The sequence below is a fragment of the Neopelma chrysocephalum genome, unplaced genomic scaffold, assembly GCF_003984885.1.
Source record: "Neopelma chrysocephalum unplaced genomic scaffold, ASM398488v2 Primary Assembly neopelma1_125, whole genome shotgun sequence".
Taxonomy (NCBI): Eukaryota; Metazoa; Chordata; class Aves; order Passeriformes; family Pipridae; genus Neopelma; species Neopelma chrysocephalum.
Window position 1 is genome coordinate 1,544,437 of NW_020897787.1, and position 7,558 is coordinate 1,551,994.

The following is a 7,558-nucleotide window of genomic DNA, read 5'->3' on the forward strand; positions in this document are numbered from 1 at the left end:
GGAACAGCAGCTGTCCTGTGTTCATGGTCCCCCCTCTGAAAGCAGAAAATGAAACTGGGGGTGAAAACAGCAGCTTTTCTGTTCCTGAAGATCTCTGGTGGTTTGTCTAATAACAAGCCTTGTTCAGGTAAGGGCTGGGAAGTTAAATGAAGGAGATGTGGTTTTGGAGACCTTCAGAACTGCCTGGCCCACCACAGTGTCAGCAGGACTCCTGCATTTATTTTTGCCTGTCAGTGATTCAGGTCTCCACTCTATCACAGATGTAGTGAAGAATCCATCCTGTCTGCATAGAAGAAGGACCAATTTCTGTGAAGTTAAATTATTTTTTAACTACATTTCCAATGCAAATAAGAGAACGACAAAAATGGCTTCAAGGATGAGAATTGCAGTGAGAAGTTGGAGCAGAGTGAACATTTGCATGGGCAACATTTCTCAGAGCTCATTTGCCTGACATCCTGTCTTCACACTGCCATGAAATGCAAATCCCAGGCCATGCATATTCATCAGCTGCTGCATGCTCAGAGCTGCTCAGGGTTTAAGTAACTATTAAATAGGTTTCTCAATTACAGGTTGAGATAAGTGAATTTTCAGAGTTGCCTTGGGCTCGTTTCTTAAAGCTCAGGAGTGAGAGAAGGAGAAAGCAGCGCAGGAGAGCCGAGTGCTGCCTGGGCTGGGGCTGTCACCCGGCACAGGGGGTGGCTGGGGAACTGAAATGCTCCTTGCTCAGCCAAGTGCCTCTTACTGAGCCTTGTCCACAGTCTATCACAACTGGGGAGACTTTTGCCAAGTCTTTGGTGCTCCCCACAACTCTTCTGATGTGTAACTCTGTTTTCCACCCTGTTGGACTTGACAAGGTGGGCTTGGAAGATGTGGGTTTTCCTGGTGCTCTTCTTTCCCTTGTTCCACAGCTGATTCTCTGTTTTTCATAGGAACTGGTGCCATTACTGCATTTCCCCCTTTTCAATCTTCTTTCTTCCCCAGAGCAGGTTTTCAGCTTGAAAACTGAAAGACCTTCTAGGGCTGGAGCAAAGTTTGCTCCTGAAAGCTCCTGGCTTTTCCAGCTGTTACCCACTGGTTTGCTGGGAGAGTCTGTCCCTTTGAGCCTTTCCCAGCTGCATCCCCAACCCTTTCAGCTCTTGCTATTCCCACCTTACAAAAACCAGCAAAGTATAGGTGTAGGGAAACAAGCAGTGTAAGAGAACTAAAGCTTTTTGGCTGTGGGATGCTCTTGGCCCCAATCACTTCCCGTGTGACTGACTGTTCCTGGAGCAGATGACTGGGGTGGCTGTGCTGCTGCTGCAGGATTTTGGAAGCATTTCAGGGCTTCAGCCCTTCACAGCAGTGATGCAGATCATGGCTGTTCAAGCCATGCCCCTTGGGAGAGCTCAGACATGAAGAGCTGAGGTTGGTATGGGGAGAAGTAAGTTGGTTCAGGGAAGAAGCCCTGGGAAGGTGGATTTAACAGGAGCCTGTGCCCACAGCTGCTGCAGTGCAGGAGGAGGGGGACAGCTGGGGATGCCCAATCCTGCATAGAACCAGAGAATGGTTAGGGTTGGAGGGGATCTTAAAGAGCATCCAGTCCAACCCCCTGCCATGGGCAGGGAACCTTCCAGGTCATTTTTCCTGGCTGTGTTTGGGGTCCGGGGGCCAGGGTGAGGAAGGCAGGCAGGGGTAGGCAGTGCTGCAGGCACAGACTGCTCCTGAGCTGCCCAGGGATTGCCTCCTGCTGGGGTCAGAGCAGCTGCTGCCGCCGAGGAGCCCCCGAGGGCTTTCCTGGCAGCGATGGCCCCAGCCCGGGGCTGCTCGGCGGGTGCTCCCACACAGAGGAGAGGACAGATCCTCTTTTTAGTTCTGCTTTCGGTTCTGCTCTGCAGACACGTCCGGTGTGGGACTGGGACCTGGGGCTGGTGGTCCTGGGGGCTGCGTGACTTCCTGAAACCACCAACGCCCACAAGGTGCCTCAGTCACCAGCTCCTTCAAACCCTCCCAGCATCCTCTGCTCCTGCACCCAGGGCAGGAGGTGCCAGCAGGACCACAGGGGCACTGGGGAGAGGCTCCTGGAGCACCTCTGCTGTCGGTTCTGTCCATCACAGCCCGTGATTCGAGTCACTCCCACACTGCTCACTCACCAGAAGTCAGTGACAAAGCGGGGAGCCAGAGATCTTCGGGGGCTCTGGGAGGGCCCCTGCAGCTCTGACTCATCTCCTGCCAAATGACAAAACCCTGAGCACCAGGCCTGGAGCAGGCTGGTGTGGGGGCTGACCCCTCTGCCCCACTCCTTGAGCACTTTGACCCATGGCCCTTCCTCATCATCTGCTCTGCCACTCAGACATCCACTTTGGAAACATCTCTGGAGGAGAAACTCAGCCCACGTGAAAGCCCTGCCACCCACGCAGCACTCCTGGCTCCATAAACCCTTGGAATAAGGGGTTTGGGGATTCTATAGAATTGTATATAGGATTCTATAGAAACCCCAAATCCATCTGTTACTTTTTTTCATAAAACCCGTGCTTTAAATAATTTTATTTTTACAGGATCCCCCTGCTTTGCCCCAGGGTGAATTTCCCCACGAGTTTTCGAGGCACAATTAAAACCCCAAGTGCCTGGCTGGGCGGCAGCCAAAGGGAGGGTGCAGTGGCCAGGGGCTGGCTGGAAGGACAGACGGCCCCCTGGCAGCAGCTGCTGACGCCGGTGGCTCTGCGCTGACTGACCCGGGAAGGACCGAATGCCCATCACCTCTGCCCGCTGCCCCCGCGCCCCATCCTGCCCACGCCCGGCAGCGTCTCCCGGGCTAAACCGCCCCGAGGAGGAAACAGAAACCAGCGCATCTGTTTCTAATGAAGCCGAAGCCGGTTTAGATCTAGCCCTGCACGAATCAGAGCTTTTAAAATACATCTGGAAGGGACGAGTTCCGCGAAGCGCTCGGACCGCGCCGGGAGCGCTGCGGGGAACGGCCCCTCCATCGCCGGCTTTCACCGCTGCTCCCTCGCTTCTCGGAACGCTCCGTGCTCACCCACCTCCTCCTCCTCAGCCCCTGCCCTCGGCCCAGCCCTGTAAAATGCCCCGTGAGGGGCAGGAGCCGCGCCGGCTGCGCTCCTTGGGCAGCGTTTGACGGAGCATCGCAGCATCCTCGGGGCAGCGCCGGGACCGCCCCGTTTCTGCCCATCTGCGGATGCCGAGCGCGGTGCAAAAATACGGGGGAGCTTTTGTAGCTGCCAGGAACCCAAATCCTGGCGTGTGAGAAGTGATGTCTGTGACCACCTTGGTCCCGATAGAGCACAGCGTGTGCCAAAGCCTTGCCGTGCTCCCCGGCCCGTGCCAGGCTCATCACCTGCCTGCTCCTGGGCAGGCACAGCATCACCTCGAAAACCTTTATTCCCCGTGGGCTGCACGGCTGCGGGTCCCGCACGCCCGGCAGGGAGGAGGACCCTCTCCCGGAGCGTGTGAGCCCCAGCGAGGGAGGCTCTGGGCGAGGCTCTGGGCAAGGCTCACGACATGCTGGAGGCTCCGCGTGTGCGGGCAAGCGGCCCGCTGGAAAAGGGCCCTTTGTGCCCCCCCAGCCCCGCGGGTGCGGAGCAGCTCCTCGGACCCCGGCAGGGAGCTGACGCTGCACATCCTGCCCGTGTTAACCTTGGCCGCCGCTCCAGCGGCTCTCTGGGTGATTGAAACCATCCCGGCAGGGCAGGGCAGGGCAGGGCAGAGGAGGGCAGAAGTGCTGAGCCAGCGAAAACCGGAGCCGGGGTGTCCCCTGGGAAAGGCTGGGTTCAGTGCTGCCAGCCCCTGCCCACGCGGGGACCCCCAGCCTGGCACCGCTGGGGCACTGCCCACCTCGGTGGGACCCCAAACTCCTGTCTGTGGGATAAATCCCCCTGAAGAGGCGGGATAACCCCCCTTGGAGAGTTCCAACTCTTCCCCCAGCACACGAGCAACGCTCTCCCCCCGCCGGGAGCTGCCGGCGCTGTTTGGATCCACTCCTAACTGCCATCCCAAAATTCTCAGCGGGGAGCGCACCTCCAGAAAAACCGGAGCAACTCCGGAGCTTTATGGCAAACATCCTTCCCGCGACCGAACCAGCGCTGCCCGGGCCGGGGGCCGTTTCCAGCCCGTTTTCCCGGGCAGATTCCCGCACAGCCCCGATCCGTGTCCCCGATCCGTGTCCCTGTCGCATCCCGTCGGGAGAGGGCAGCTCTCCTTCGCTCGGAGCCGCCGAGCGTTTCCCCACGGGCGGCTCCATCCCACGCCTGCGAGCCCTGGTGAGTTTTTAGTCCCTCCTGGTAACTTTTGCATTTTTTCCCCCTTTTCTTTTGACCGGTTGGATTCCAAAGCCCAGCTCTTCCCTACCAACACCCACCCGCGGATGTGTGGAATTTAGGAAAATTAGGTAAGAATTCAGTAATTCCCTGAAGCTGTCGCTCTCACCCCAAAATGTGACAGCACCACAAGGCTTTGGTAGCAGGGGACCTGGACTGTCTCCAATGGATGCACCCACTGCCATTCCTTCAGTCAGAAACATTAACAGCTCAGCCAGGCTTTAAAAATTGATTATAATTTTCAGAGAGCTGCACATTGCTTCCTGAGCCCTGGGCCTGAATTTGGGCATTTTCCAAGAAGTGCTCCATAATCTGGAGAGTGAGGAGGGTAATTTTGTTCTTTTAAAATTTAATTTTTTGCCTGTCACGAGCAGTTGCCCGAATGATGGTGGTTTGCCCAATCTTGAAAATGCCATCCTGCCTGGAGTCACTGGGGAGCCAGGGGGGCTTCTCCAGTCACTCTGGGGGGTTTGATTTCAGCTGCCCACGTTGGTCCCCGCTCAGGACCCTCAGCACTCTGGCTCTGTGGTGGGGGCAGGCAAAGGGGACTCCACCCCAGCACCCCACAGATAAGGCTGCTCCCCACCCCTGAGTGCAGCACAGAGCTGCCCAGGGGGGAGAACATCCCAGTATCCCTGGGCAGCTTGCTGGTTGTTGCTGGGTTTGGGGCAGAAGAGGTGTTGGAAGGAGCTGGGAATTTTCATAACTGCTGGCTCAGCTGTGCAGAAACCACGAGCCAGCCCAGCCTGCAGCTGGATCTCCGGCTGGGACAGGCTCTCCAGGCAGGAGAAGCAGGCCAGAGAGGGATGAGCCCAGCAGGATGGGGTGGTCCTGGGGGTCTCTATCCTCCCTGGGGGGGCTGGTGTTCACCTCTGCAAACCAGCCCCTCCCGCTGCTGTTGAAGTGAGGGCTCAAAAGCAACCCTTGTGCTGCTCTCCTGGTGCAGCTGAACAGCAGCCATGCAAACAGCCTGGGGTGGGTTTGCTGCCTCCTGTGACTCCGGATTTGGTTTCTTCTTGCCTTGGTTGGTGGAATGAGAACTGTGGTCTGCAAGGAAACCAGTTCCTCTGGGAATCCAGGGAGGATGCCTCAGGTGCACGGGGGAGTTTTTCTCTGCCCGGGGAAGGGGAGGTTTTGGTCTCAGTGGTGGCCATGGGTGCAGGGGATGCTCCACCTCAGCCGTGCCTGCACTCGCTCCCCTTCAGGACGCTGTGTGGGATTTTCAGCCAGCTGGGATTTCCCACTGGTCTGTGCCTGTGCCTGGGACCTCCCTCCTCAGCCTGGGGAGCCACTGCAGTGACCAGCAAACCCCCAGGGCTGCTGGGTGCCACAGCCCCTGCCTGCCCCTGGCCAGCTCTCTCTGCCCTCCCAGCTGGGTCAGGGCCGTGTTCTAAGCTCAGAGGTGTGGAAGGGGCTGGCACCCACCTGTTCTCCACCCAGCATCCCAGCCTGAGGGCTGCCTGTGCCCTGGGCCTGCTCAAAAGTGGTGCTGTGTGTCCTTCATGCCCTGTTAAATGACTGGGGTATGCACATTTCTCTACATATCTGTTCTCTCAAGTCCTTATGGATGTCACTATATGAATATATATATAAAAATAATATGTCAGTATTGTATATATACACACCTATATTTTATATATATAGTGATTTGGAGATAGTGGGTGACTCATAAGGATTAGCCCTTGCTCCTGGGAGAGGAAAGGCTAATTTCTCTCTTTGAGCCAATAAAGATGTGTCAGAGGGCTGGAGTGAAGGGGAAACTTTGGCAGCACCTCTGTGCTTTTCAGCATATTAAGATGTCACCATGCTTGCATTAAAAAAAAAAAGCAAGCAAGGCATGAATAATAAATAGAGCAACGTGCAGCTGACTTCAAGGGAAAGCTAATTTCCCTGGGGCTTGCTCCACGCCATATACATTAAAATCTCACCTGCTTTGACAGCTCTGTGACCCGAACAGAGATGCTGAGAAACGTGGTGTTCAGAGCAGAGCCTGGCCAAGGTCCTGCTCCCAAACGTGACTGGGATTTCTTTCTAAGGCTTTGATTCCCCCTGCCAGCAATGGGAAGGAGGTGTAGTGGAAAACCTACCTGAAACAATGTTTGACTTTTCCTTTTTCTCTTTCAAATACGAGATCCCCAAACTTCTGTGGCTGTGGCTGGCTGCCTGACGGGAGTTCTAAGCTGATGTTTTCTGTCCTGCTGTGGGATATTCCATGTGATGGGGCTGGGACATGGTGGGCACGTGGGCAGCCCGTAGATGGTGGGGTCAGGCTGGGACTGAGCATCACCCTCCGGAGGGATGCAGCACGGGAGGGGGGACAGGAGATGGGTATCGCCCAAGGAGAGGCTTTCTGCTACCACCCTCTAATAAACATGGAAAAATGCATGTCCCCACACTCCCTGCCCCTCCTGGAGCACCAACCTGCCACCAGAAGGAGTTACAGCTGCTTCCACACCCACTGCACCCTCCTGGTTTTCCATCACTTGTGCAGCCCTACTCCAGGGAAGGTGTCGCTTTGCACGGGCCTGGCACGGGCCTGTATCCTTGGGTTTCCTCAGTTACTTTTAATTCTCTGCTTATTTGGGCAATGCTTGACCTGGTGCCTTTCATCTTGGATCGAGTTTCCACTGTAAAAAGGGGTGATGTTCTGCCATGGGGTGTCCAAAGCGGCGGCACATCCCGGGGGAGCTCAGTTTGCTCCTGGGCTGTGTGGATCCTTCTGCCACCCGGGGCCTTTGGGTGTGAGCAAGGCAGGTGAGACCCACCCCAAAGGAAACATGGGCTTTCTTGGGGTCAGAACCCCGGGGTGGCTCAAACAACATCGCAGAGCCAATGGCTTTGTTACTCCTTTCTTCCTCACTGAGTCATTCCCGTGCTTGTTCCGGCAACTTTGCTCGTGCCACTGACTAATTTCTCCTCAGCTCTCCTCTCCCCCACCCTGGCCCTTCAACAGGAAAAACTGGATGCAACCGGCTTGGTTTGGGCTGGTTGTTTTTCCCTCAGTCCAGAGCTCGCCGGTGCACAACTGGGCCTGTGGGCCCCACACCCTCCCGGCGACAGCGGCGGGACTCGAACTCGGGGCCTCCCCCTCCCCGAGCCACCGCCCTCCGCCCTCCCTCACGGCCGGGCCCCGCCCCGGCCCCGCCCCCCGCGCGGGCGCGCCTGACGGCAGCTGCAAAGCAGATTTTCAGCAGCCGCAAGTGAGGTGAGTGGCGGCCCCGCGGCGCGGGGGGGGTCGGAGCCCCCCC